Here is a 14,407-nt window from a genome sequence, read left to right as displayed (position 1 = left end):
TATCTACAGTAAATGATTCAAGCAAACAGAAATGTTTATATTAACTCCATTTCAACATTTCAGGAGTCAATATGCATCCGCATGCAAATATATAGACCACACCCGCCAGATCTGATTGGTTCATTTTAAAACGAAGATGTGTGTCAGAATTATATTGTTAATACATTGACGATAAAAGAAGTTGTGGTGGGTTATTTGAGATGTGGTGGGTTTCTTCAGTCTAATCACACGAGGAAACGCAAGTATTTTACATTTTGTCAGTTTAGTGGCTAATTCGTACAATTCGTACGAGTTCAGTCGTACGAAAATGTATGATTTTAAAAAGGAGGCGTGGCACCCAACCCACCCGTAATCCCAACCGTCATTGGGTGATGAGCAAATCATACTAAATTGTACGAAGTAGATTGTACGAACTTATACGAATTAGCCACTACATCAAAAACTTACGAATTGCTGTGAGATTGCGTTGGTTTCTTAGGTCATTAAAGGTGTTTTCTGTCACTACTTGTTTAGCCTGCATTAATGCATTCAGTGTAAGCTGCAAGATTAATCATTAATAGATCAGGATCTTAACACCCACGCAGCATAAATTATAAATGACTGTGCATATGTTTATTAATCCTAAGAGATTCAGTCTTTAGTCTTTTGAGTTAGTTATGAAGTTACAAAAAGTCAAATAACACAGACGTACTGGGAAAATGGTTTAAAAAACCTCTGATGTTTATGGTAAAGATTAAAATCACTGTCATATGCATTTAACAACTCAGAAATTACATTATTTAACCAATAAGTGGCGACAACCAACCATCAAAAATATGCCACTGAATAATTCTTCAAAAATAATCATCTAGCAATGAAACATTAAGTTTTATGATTGAATACCTCAATCGTTTATTGAAAATGACTCTAAAAATAAATATGGGTTGTACAAATTATAATGTTAGATTTCTACATTTAGCGTTATACGCAGCAGTAACAGCACAGTACTGAATATTTATTTTAATATATTTATTTTTATTCAGCTGGTTATTTTTATATTTTATTTGTAGAAAAATGACAGGTTCTAAGTTCTGTTTGTTAAAACCAAAAGTTTTTGTAATAAATGGAAAGCAAATTACTGTACGTTTGACTCTTCCCCTTTATGGCTGATCCGAAAAATGGTCTGATTCATGACTAAAAAAACATAATGTGATCTGAACCGTGAGATTTTCGATCTGTTACTCCACTATTATAGATTAAGTGGTACACTCTCAGAATAAAGAGAGTGCCCTAAAAAGAGACTTACCCTACTTTTGCATAATTCTATTTCTATTATAAATTAAGTAAATTAAATTAACTTTTGATTTATTACAAAGGTATTGTGTGAAAACTGGAGAAAATAGTTGTATATTGTACATGGTAGAATGTATTTCTGTAACATTTTTGTGAAAAGTGTGAAATGTTCAGCAAAAAATAGATCCTTTAATTTATTTTAAAGTATTTTTTTATTCTTTATTGTTAATGGAAAAGGTGAATTTACACAAGAAGAAACTGTTTTAAAAACATTGTTAAAAATGTATTTGATGTTTTATATTTACTAAAAATAAATTGACAGATTTTGAATAAAGCAAAATACCTATAAATAGTTCCTGAAGGAACATACTTGACAATGTTAAGGTACAAAGTGTCTTGTCACTGTAGTGGTACCTTCATGGATCAGATTACCTTTGATGAAGGTACACTATTGTATCTGCAGGTTTTAAAACCCAAAAGGTACACTTTGGTTTCCCATGGTAAAAATCACATCCTTAAAAGTACAAACTGCAATGGTACAGATTAGTTTTTTGTCTTAAGGTACAGTTCTGTTCCATAAAAAGGTGCTGCCCCAGTGACAAAGGTTTGTACCTTCTTTGGTACACATTGTACCATTTTTTTCTGAGAGTGTATCATGGTTTTTAAACTTGACAATGAAATTAAACTTTGTATGAATAAAGCATTTAGGTCCGTTTTAACATTGAAGACAAGCATTTAAAAAAGAAACAAATAAAAACAACCAATCAATCAATAAATAAACAAATAAATAATAATACAAAGTGGTAAACACAAATGCTACATGACAATAATCAAAACGTAAACATCATATTTCTTAAAGTTCAGATCAGACGCAGTATGCTTTGGTTAAAAATATTAAACTATGTTTTTTACAACAAAAAAAAAACGATTCTTTAGGTTCAAAAGAGCTGAAATCCCAATAAAGATTTTGAATGCATGAAGAGGTTTAAAAGTAGAAATATAGATTTTATTTTATATTTATGTAGATAAATATAGATTTTTTACAAAGTGTATTCAATGAAAAAAATCTATCTGGTTGTCTTGTATGGATTTTGTATCATACTCTTGATCATATTTTCAGCATTTCCCTGCTCTCCACGTCTTGTAAGAATCTAACAAACTTTAAAACGCCTATAACACTCAACTTCAATTCCTTTAATTTCTCAGTTAGACTGAGGTGATGCATTCTTTTTGCACTGCACTGGCCTTCAACTTCATTTTAGATTTTTTCATCTGCAACTTCAGTCTTAAATATCTGAATGTCAGCAAGAACATTACGCTTCTACGCCTCCTTATTGTGTGATATTTTTAAATGACTGCACCATATGCCTTCCCTGTGCATGAGAAATGTCACTCGTATACAGTTCTGCAATGATAACTGTGTGTGTTTGACCTTTCAACCCTGCCAGCCTTCAGATCCAGTGGGATATTACTGCCTCCATCTCCGTCTCGCTTTCTCTTTGGCTACTCATGTCGCTGAGGTAATGTCTAAATTTGTAATCGTGTCTCAGAGAGGACAGATTTCTCTCTCAAATAGTGTCTAAAACCTTACACCAGACCTTCCTTCAAAATCAACACAGAAAGCCATTGAGGTAAAGTTGGTTTTATATTCGCACATTTGTTCAGTGACAGCAGAGTCTCTATAATGTTTACCAGGCTTATATTCAGTCTGAAGTGACAAAAACAACATTAGCTCTATTTAATATTGAGGTAAAGTTGTTTTTTTATATTCGCACATTGGTTTATTTTTGCACAGTGACATGTCTATATTGTTTGTTTATCATGCTACTTTAAATATTCAGTCTGAAATCACATTTAACAGCATGTCCTTACTACACAAAACATGACAAGATTGCAGTTTGTACCAAATGAAGCATGACAAAACAGAAATATTTAAATACAATTTATTTATAGGTAATTCTTCAACTACAAGCACTTTTTTCTTTTGATCATTTATACAAAAATATTTATAATTTCGATCAAATTCCTCTTTCTTTGTCAAACTAACAACAAAACATACTTTAAAAAATTACTACCTTTCTATTATATATTTTTCCTATTATTCAACCTCCTTTTAGGTGTCAAAATCCCCTTGCCGCACACTCAGAGTTTGTGTTTGTGTGTGTGTGTACTAAATCAAAAAGTTACGAATTGCCGTGAGATTGCGTTACACTCTCAGCTCACATCATTCAAAAGAAAAGGTCCACATTGTCCCCCGATAATATCAACAGACTGGACTGTTTTAGCAACTGGCTGAATGTAAAGGAGGACAACTCAACTCACAGCAATACAACTTTACAATGAGTACAATTGTTTGTATTTAATACTTTATTGCACAGGTGTCAAACTCAGTTCCAAAAGGGCCGCAGCTCTGCACAGTTTAGTTCCAACCCTAATTAAACACACCTGATCAAACTAATTGAGTCCTTCAGGCTTGTTTGAAACCTACAGGTAATTGTGTTGGAGCAGGGTTGGAACTAAACTGTGCAGGGCTTCGGCCCACCAGGAATTGAGTTTGACACCCCTGCTTTATTGTTATTATAATTTTCCATTTTCCATATCTGCAATGCCTGTATTTTGGCATTTTTTGCAGTTCACTTAGAATTCAACATGGAAATCAATGTTTTCTTTATTAGCATTGATTGTTTTGAAATTCAAATGGCATTAACATGTGTTTTTATTTCTGTAATAAATATGGCTGTCAAGCTAGGATCTTGATGATTTATTGTGGGTATGTTGTTTACATGAAGAAATCAGTGTTACAAGTTAAACAAAAATTCTAATAAACAATTATATTTTGAATTTAAATAGTTTTTGTCTTGCGTTTACATTAATTTTACATTTGAATAGCCAAAATTACAAGTTTCAGTCTCAATGTGATTAATCGCGATTAATTTTCAAAAAAAGTGTAATTAATTAGTTAATTTTTTTAATCGACTGGCAGCTTTTCTTTTTTTTTGTTACATTATATGATATTACTTTGTTTCAATAGGGTAACCATATATATATATATATATATATATATATATATATATATATATATATATATATATATTTAATTTTTTTCTCTTGTACTTCATACTAAAGCAAACAGACTCCATTTGGAAAAGAGACAAGAACAAATGTCCCCCCTCCTCGAGCAGAAACAGTCAGCATCATGTCTGAAATCTGAAATCTGTCGCAGCATCTGTGAGAATCTTAAAAGGTGCTTCTGGCCACAGTAAGAAAAACAGAAAATTACACTGATTAAAACTGCAGCTTTAGATGGCTTCTGTCCCGAGCACCATCCCCACCACTTTGTTGGGACACTTTTAACATCAACATGTCTTCTCTCAAACACTAATGGATTAATAGCTGAGCAGAAGGTGTTTTTTATTTATTAAGTGTGTTTTTTCTGCTCTCCATCTGTTTAAAGAGGAGTTATGAAAAGAGGAGATAAACGCTCATATGGACCACTTATAACTGTCTATAAGAAGACCTGAACTCCTGAACTGAAAAGCAGATGGGAGTCGATCAAAATTCTATCAAGCATACTGGAATAATTGTGAACGTCTCGGGATTCTGTCAACAACAGCTTGCTTTACAGGTTTTTTTTTTTGTTCAATCAGCCTGAAGAGAATGGGAGGTGGAGAGGTGGAGTCGTCATCAGCAGAAAACTGTTTAGACAGATAAAAACACCTCCAGCATCTTTACAAAGGAGAGGAAGTTGTGCTTTTAGGGAACAATGTAAGATCAATAAAGAATTTTGAAATCTTGAATCAAGAGGTCCAAAGATTTAACTGAAGGGAAATGACAAAAATCTGATGTCACAATCAATATCCAGACAATAATATACAGTATATCACTATATAGTTTCATTCATTAATTCATCCATCTTGACTTGTGGAGTTGCACATCGATGGATTTGCCCTTCAGTGTTTGGACTTAAAAATTAAACCTCACTGAACTGAACTAAACTGAACTCTGAAAACTGGACTGACACAGATTCAATTTGCTAGAACTATGTGAAGCTGCTTTGACACAATCTACATTGTAAATAATAAACATGAATTGAATTGAATCCATCCGTCCAGTTCATTTGTTTTTTTTTTTTTGTTCACGTTGGTTCCTTCATATTCATTTGTTCGTTCATTCATTCATCACTCCAATTTATTTATCCACTTCATTAATTTGTTTATTCATCAAATTAATTTGTTTTTTTGTTCCTTTGTTCGTTAATTCATCCATCCATCAACTTATTCATTCATTCATCCATCCGTCCATCAATCCAATCATCCATCCAATTCATTCAGTCCTTTAATCATCCATTCCATTCATTCATTCCTTTAATCATCCAGTCCATTCATTCATGGATTCATTCATACATGGATTCATTCATGGATTCATTCATCCATCCATCCTTTCATTCATGCATTGGTTTTCATTCATTCATCTGATTCAGTCATTCATTTATTCTTCAATTAATTCATGCATTGGTTCATTCATTCATTCCATTCATTCATGCATTAGTTCATTCATTCATTCATTCATTAATGCATTGGTTTATTCAATTATTCATTCATTCCATTCATTCATGCATTGGTTTATTCAGTTATTCATTCCATTCATTTATTCATTCATCTGATTCAGTCATTCATTCAGTAGGTTTTATAGCTGTTTTAAACCATTTTTTAAGGTTAATATATTAAAGAATCACTTCAGAATTTGTTATTTTTTAATGGTTGGCTACAAATGACTCGCCAATATAAATATTATGTTTTAAAATGTGTTTAATATATGTTGGGGTGACTTATTATGTGTGAAAATTAGTGTTTTTTTTAATTTTCAAATAAAAAAATTAGTACACCTCAAAAATTTACTCATTCACAAGTGGAAAAAAATCTGACTGTATTTCGAACTTCAGGGTGAATGGGTGATCAAGAATGTAGAAATATAAAATAAATATTACTAAAAAAATTTCCCAGTAATGGGTTGTGGGTTAAAAGGGCATCCGCTCCGTAAAACATAGCTGGATAAGTGGGCAGTTCAATCTGCTGTAGCGACCCCAGATTAATAAAGGGACTAAGCAGAAAAGAAAATGAATGAATGAAGAAATTAATGAAATATGAAACACACTTTTTCAAAAATGAACAACTGCACAACGTAAATTATTCTACTGTAAAAGTCCTATGATGACCCTGACTCCTGAAAGTCCTTGCATGAAAATTAAAACACTCCAACCTGAGTTTTTGCAAATCAGCAGCCACACATCTGTCGGAAACAAGTCTATTGTAACTAATGCAATTTTCAAAACAAACACCTCGACAGAACTGATGCACCAACTAAAACATGACTTTCTTCCCAAAGGTAATCATTTCCTCATTCATTTCTGATGATGAATGTAAACACTGTGATCAGTTGGCCAGGCTCTGGTGGTGAAGTGGTCATTTTGGCTAATTGCTCAGGGGTTTGTTGTGTCTCAGATGGTGGCGTGGGATTGTTGTGTGATTGCCAGACTGGATTGATGAGGTATTTTCTCAGTGGCCTCTAGCGGAGAGCCCTGTGCCTGATCTCTGATACCCTACTGCCCCGTTTCTGTCCAAATAAGTCCTTACAGCCTTAGGTTTAATGTTATAACTACAGTGCAAAAAAAAAAAAATATATATATATATATACACATGCATACACACACACATATACACATATACACACATATATATATATATATATATATATGTATGTATGTATGTATATATATATATATATATATATATATATATATATATATATATATATATATATATATATATATATATGTATATATATATATATATATATATATATATATATATATATATATATATATATGTGTGTGTGTGTGTGTGTGTGTGTGTGTGTGTGTGTGTGTGTGTGTGTGTGTGTGTATATGTATATATATATATATAAATAATTTAATTGAAAAACATGAATATTTTGTCAGCTGGGGTGCCAAAAAAAAAGAAAATAACTGTCCCATAAAAAAACGGGAATATTCCAGCAACTGGGGTGCTACAAATAAAATGGAAAATAATGGAAAAGAACCGTTCTGTAAAAACAAAAATAGGAATATTTGGGAAGCAAAACAATAATGGAAGATAACGTCCTTTAAAAGAAATGGAAAATTTTGTCAGCTAAGGTGCCAGAAGTAAAACTTCAATTTTCAGAAAAGTTTCCCATAAAAAAACAAGAATATTTTGTCAGCTGGAATAACAATAAAAAAAATAATAATAGTAATTTAATGTAATAACGAAAAATAACTGTCCAAAATTTTTTTTTATTATAGTAATATTCCGGCAGTTAAGATGCCAGGGAAAAAAAAAATTCAATGTACAGAAAATAAAAAAACGGGAATATTTTGTCAAGTATGATGACATATTTTTATTATTAATTTAATAAAGGAAAAAAACTGTCCTATGAAGAAAGAGAAATATTGCAGCAACTGGGATGCCAGAAAAAAAGGAAAACAACCATCCCATAAAAAACTGGAATATTTCTGTTTTCTGAATAGTTCTATACTAACTCTACAGTAAAAAAGTGAGTATTTGGGAAGCTGGGCTGCCAGAAATAAAATGAAAAATTATTGAAAATAACCGTCCCTTAAAAAAACAAACATTTTGTCAGCTGGGGTGCCAAAAGACTTTAAAAGGCAAAAAAGTTAAATAAAGAAAAATGTATTAATTTTTCATAAAAGTCACTTTTTTGCTTTTAAAGGTTAAAAGTTGTCAGAAGAAAAATCAAGATCTATTATTTCAATTCAAAGGCAGAAATAAATGAAAAAACATGACTCACAAAATACGAAAAACTGCTAATTTACCTTTTTTTTCAGTATTCAAATTTCTGATATGTTGGGGTTTTTTTTTTTTTTAAGAATTTGTGCATATTATTTCTCTGAGTGTGTTTTGCTGACGTATGGGGGTCTCTCTCTCACTCTCTCAGGTCAGAGAAACTCTAGCCGACTGTTTCAGCCTCAGCCACTTCATCTGACATCTCCGCACATCTTGAAGCGGTTAGTGAAGGCCTGACCTTTGACCAGCTGCCCTGTGCTGCTCACTCACACAAACACACACACAGCCTGTTCAGACGCCTCTGGGGAGATCCCGCATTAAACTCTATATTCTCACACACACTTCTGCGCTGCATTGCACCATACTGCCAAAACCCGGAGCAGCATCTTTGTTGACTCCTGGAGCAACAATCCATATCCAATCAGACCATCCAATCAGATTACAGGGACAAGTTTGCAGTTTATGTTAAGTTTACGCTGACTATGGTGCTTTTACATCATTGTTATTCACCTATGGATGTAATATTAATGAGGGGAAATGTGGTGTGTTAAAAAGAAAATAATGCACACAGGTTACATCTCGGGTGTGCATTATTTCTGAATAATTCAACGCACAGGAGTGCATTATTCTCTTTAAATCATGGTAACCCCACAGCTAAAGTCAATGTTCAGATGTTGTATTTCAGATATATGTCGGGTTTTTACTCCCGTGTGCAGGATTAGTTTCTTTCATATCTCATTTAAAAGCTTTTAATTTAATTATTGTAAACAATCCACTAAAATGCATTCAGAACCTGCCGGAACTACTTTATTTGAGTGCTTTTCTGAAAACAATTTGAATGTTTCTTCGTTGCTGCATGAAGGGCACCCATAGATATATACATTAGATGTCACCTACCCTGTTGTTGTCTTTTGAAAGGAATGTGTTAATAGAGCTGCCATTTTAGTACAGGGTAGCGCTCCTTTGAAATGAATGCGGGACCAAGCTGCAGTGGAGAACTTTGGCCATCCAGAACCAGAGCAATACACGTATATCTATTATCGGGAGTTCTCCAGGAGGTCGGTATGCAATTTATTTATTTATCTTTTATTACGAAACTTATAATTTTACATCACTTTTCTACATTGATGGATCAGTGATCGCACAGGCACTGCTGACATAAAGCTTGTGTTTGTGTGTATGGAAATGTACAATCCACCCTGTTAAATTTGATCTAAACAGTGTCCGAAATCATTTGGTAGATTTGGATCTACCTGGCGTCCGAACAAAAATATACATATTAAGGGTTAAAATCATTTTTTGTAAATTAAGTGGTTTTCTTTAAAATTGGAGTAAGCCAATGCCACGTGTAAATTCTAAATTTACTACTAGATTCATTATATTTGGATTATATTTGACTGTACCTCACTGTCTTGTATGTTGTTGATTATTTTTGTTAAATGTTTCTCTCTTATTTTATTTTTTTGTCATGTAATTTGGGTATCACTTTGGATAATATTAGAAAATAAATAAAAATAATACTCTAAAAATAAGACTGTGATTAAAATTTATTTTTATAATTTAATTTTTTTATTGTGATTGTCATTTTTGTTTGATTTTTAAAATATTTTATTGATTTAATATTATTCTTTTTTATTTATGTATTTAAAATTTGTAAAGCACACACAAACTGGTAAAAACACAAACTGTTTTTTGCTGACAAGGGCTACGCATTTTTACCAGTTTACATTCCTTATCAATCAATTATTGCCCACTCAAATTTATGATTTATTAATTTTTTAAAGACTTGAATGCAATTTTCAGGGGATGTTATGACAATATTTTTGACCGACGAATGGATCTAGTGCTGCAAAATCAGGATGTGCATCCATATACTGTAGCCCCTCTTCTCTTTGAGAGACAGAGGGAATAAAAAGACTTGTGTAATTTTATATAGAAGAGCTTCAGTGTTGAAGACTGTGTACTTTTGTTTGAGTGAGTGTTTATGCAGTTTTGGCCTGAATCTGGATGCTTTTGGTCTCAAGCAGCTTGGAGGAAAATCAGCTTCTCTCTGCCTGTGCCAGTGTATGAAAACCCTTCAGTGAGCCAGAGAAGAGACTTTGCAGTGATACAGAAATGCTTTAAAGGCAGAATATAACTAAATATAAAGTTGCCATCATTTAGTCAAACCTGTATCGTTTCAGACCTGAGTTTCTCCTTTTCGTGGAACATAAAATAACTAAAATAAATCTAAGTTAATATTTGTTTTTTTCTGTGACTTATTTTCTTCAGGCAAACTGAAGTCATTTCAGTAGTTGGGTTTATGTAGTTGTGTCGATTCGGTTGCATTACTTTTTTAATGGTAAGTAATGTTATTTTATACTTTTGCGTTACTTTTTTTCTTACCTTTGCTGAAGCTCGATCTCTTTATTACTTGCAGGTTTTTTTTCTTTTTTCTTCTTATTATAAATAGAGGAGCTCTGTAATGCAGCTGCACCTTCATTTACCTTTAAAAACACATGAAATAAGTATAAATTAGCATCATACATTCTGAAAACGTAGTGATGGCTATACATGCCGTATATACAGATTAATTAAAGTTTGAAGCAATGTGTTTGCTACTTAATGCCCCTTTTGCTGCGTAACAATTAGCATATTTTCCACCCTAAATAGTATTCAAAAATATAATACGTCCCAAACCGTAGTATGTTGAAAAGATCACGCCAAAGGTTCTCGGAGGGTCGACTATTTGCGGTGAACATTCGTGTGTAGAACCGTCCTTACTTTAACCGATGTGAATTCGATTAGAACTACAAACTTGAGGGGGGAAAGTGTAAACAAACTACAAATATGGCGGACGCGCGAGACCAACCGTCCAGAGGCTTCGTCAAGTTGTTTGAATGACTATTCACATCTAGCCAGCTGGAAAACATTTAAATCGCGTTTTCCGTGTTATAATTCATCTGCAACAACAATGTGAACTCATATAAAGATGCGTATGGACATATAACTTCTGAATGCATAATTATCCAAAGACCTGGGGAGATTTCTCTGCATGAAAGACTCGCGAAATTATCTGATAGGTAATTAAATATGAAAGAAATGTGGATGCGTTGAGATGATTAACTAAGCAACATGACGATCTGTTAACGAAAAAGTGGCCTAGTATATCCCAAAGCTTACAAGTATTTACATTTCTTCACAAAAAGAGTAACGTTAAATACTTTTAGGAGGTATGCGAATTTAGACGCTGCATTTGTTTTGCTGCTCTCTCGCGCACACAGCCCTCCTCCTGAGCTGCTGCAGTGGAGTTTTTCTTCTTACCTGAGGTTATAATGCTCAGACTGTGAACTCATCGAGTCACCGAACTCCACATATAGCAGATCTTGAATATTTATGGCTGTGGAGCGGAAGGGGGCTGAGGGTGGAGGTGTTTCTGGCGGTTTATCCTCCATGTTGAAATGATTATTAGAGAGGAAGCTGAAGCTGAATCTGCCACTGCTGACACCAGGCCTCAGATCCACATCCTGCCCGCAAGAGCCTCGCCATGACAGACAGACGGACTGACTGACAGACGCTGATTTACAGCCTCCGATAAGAGGAACTTGGACATGGAGACTGTGCTTTGGAGGAATATTCAACACCAGCACAATCTGCATGACCATTCAGCTTAATTGTGAATGTGGAAGTAATGTTTTCCTTCGGCCATATAAATGAAAATTGCAATGTGTTGTTCACATTGGTGGCTAGATAAAAAAAATAAAATAAAATAAAAAAAAATAAGTAAAACTATTTATTTATGTATTTATTTATATTTTGGTTAAATAAAATTTTATTTAAACATATTAAATAATAATTAATCTATTAATATATATATATATATATATATATATATATATATATATATATATATATATATATATATATATATATATATATATATAATGAATGTTTTATGCTTTCAATGAATTTATTTTTTATTATTGTGATTATTATTATTAATAAAATTATTATTGCCATGTTTTATTAATTTTGGCTCCAAATGAAACACATGACACACAATAAATTAGTCAATCGATAAATTATTAAATAATAATATTAATAAAATACATTGTTTTGTTAATATACAATATTTAAATAATAATAATATACAAATATGAATATATTAGCATACAAATATATATATATATATATATATATATATATATATATATATATATATATATATATAATTTAAAAGTAACTTTGAAATAAAATTAAATAAAAACGCTAGAATTAATCATGTCAATGTGATGTAAATAGTGAAAGATAAATAAATAAATTCCTACTAATTATTTATTTTATTTATTTATTGACTGATTAATTGTGACTGTTTTGTTTTATTGTTGCCAGTAGAAATGAAAAGACACAAGACAATAAATAAATATAATTAAATGGATTGATTAATTAATTAACAAACAAATAATCCTGTAAAGGTATTTAGACTTTAAAATAACTTATTTTCTGCCCTTGGAGAATTTGAGTGTGAATATTAATGAGGGAAAGAAAGAAAAGCAGAGAAAGAAGTTTCTTGCATGCCCCCACTTTTCATGACTATACTTTTTTTACCATAGAGATCTAGTGCCACCTGTTGGTTTGGTTTAGGCTCAGTTCATATTATGCACTTGGGTCAATAATAACACCTGAGGAAGATGACATTTTTGTCTTTGCTATAGACAACGCAGTATTCTGGCTGTAGAAATTCATAAATCTTACATCATATTTACAATCTTCTGGCATTTACTGTACTCGGAAGACACAATTGTCATAAAAAAATGTGCCTGGAAATATGTATCATCTCTACCACTGATAAATAAAACTATATCTGATAAATGCAAATACAGATTCTGATCCTGTCTCAAGTGATGAATTGTATGATAAAATCAAACTTTCATTCTGAAGTCACCAGATTGTAGAAAGTCTGAAGAAAAGATAAAAAGCTGTTTTATTACTTAAGCCTTGTTAATGAGAACATTATAAATATTTAATTAACTTCAGTTCTGTGGGCATACACAGTAGAGTTGAGGGAAATATTATTAGCGAAACACATTTTAGATATTTCTCTAGTGCTGTTTAATGGAGCACGGATATTTTCACAGTATTTCCTGTAATATTTTTTTCATCTGGGGAAAGTGATTTTTTGTTTTTGCTTTATTTTGGCTGGAGAAAAAAGTTTAAAGTCAATAATATTATTATATATTATTATATAATATACAATATGATTATATATATATATATATATATATATATATATATATATATATATATATATATATATATATATATATATATATTTGTTTTTTTTTTCCATTGGCCACAGAGCGAACTATTGTTATATAATAAATTGCCTAAATATCCTAACTTACCTAACATAATTAAGTTAAGCCAATATTTAGTAAAATGGTTTGTACTGTCATTAGGGCAAAAGAAAAAATATGAAAGCTGTATGAAAAAAAAAACTCCATTAAGCAACTATTTATTTATTTATTCATTCATTCATTCATAAATTCATTCGTTCATTCATTCAATCGTTTTCTTTTCAGCTTACTCCCTGTATTAATCTGGGGTCACCACAGCGGAATGAACTGCCTATTAATATATTAATTAATTTATTTATTTATTTATATTGCCACCAAATTAAAGTAGACACAGCAATTATCTTTTAATATATATATATATATATATATATATATATATATATATATATATATATATATATATATATATATATATATATTAAAAACACAAAAAACAATAAAATAAAAAAAACAATAGAATAATGCCAATGTAATTTTTATTTTATTTATGTTTTTAATAGATTATTTATTTATTTATTTATTTATTTATTTATTTATTTTCATCCATATCTTATTACCACCAAATGAAACAAAAAAGACACAACAAGTCAGTCAATCAATAAATCAATCAATCTATCTAATAAAACCATAAAAAATAAAAATAGACAATAATTAAATGTAGACACTAAAAATGTTTAATTAAATACAGTATAATTAATTGTGTAATTGTGATAGTAAATAATTAATTAAATAAATAAACACTAATTGATCATGTTATTGTGATGATAAATAGTTAAATGAATGAACAAATGAAAAATAAATAAATAAAACACTAATTAATTGTGTTATTGTGATGGTAAATAGTTTAATGAATGAACAAAAAAATAAATAAAAACACAAATTGTGTTATTGTGGTTGTAAATAGTTGAATGAATGAATAAATAAGTAAAAACACTAATTAATCATGCCATTGTGGTT

This window comes from Danio rerio, chromosome 18 (genome assembly GCF_049306965.1).
Source record: "Danio rerio strain Tuebingen ecotype United States chromosome 18, GRCz12tu, whole genome shotgun sequence".
Lineage (NCBI taxonomy): Eukaryota > Metazoa > Chordata > Actinopteri > Cypriniformes > Danionidae > Danio > Danio rerio.
Note: the sequence above shows the minus strand (reverse complement) of the source record.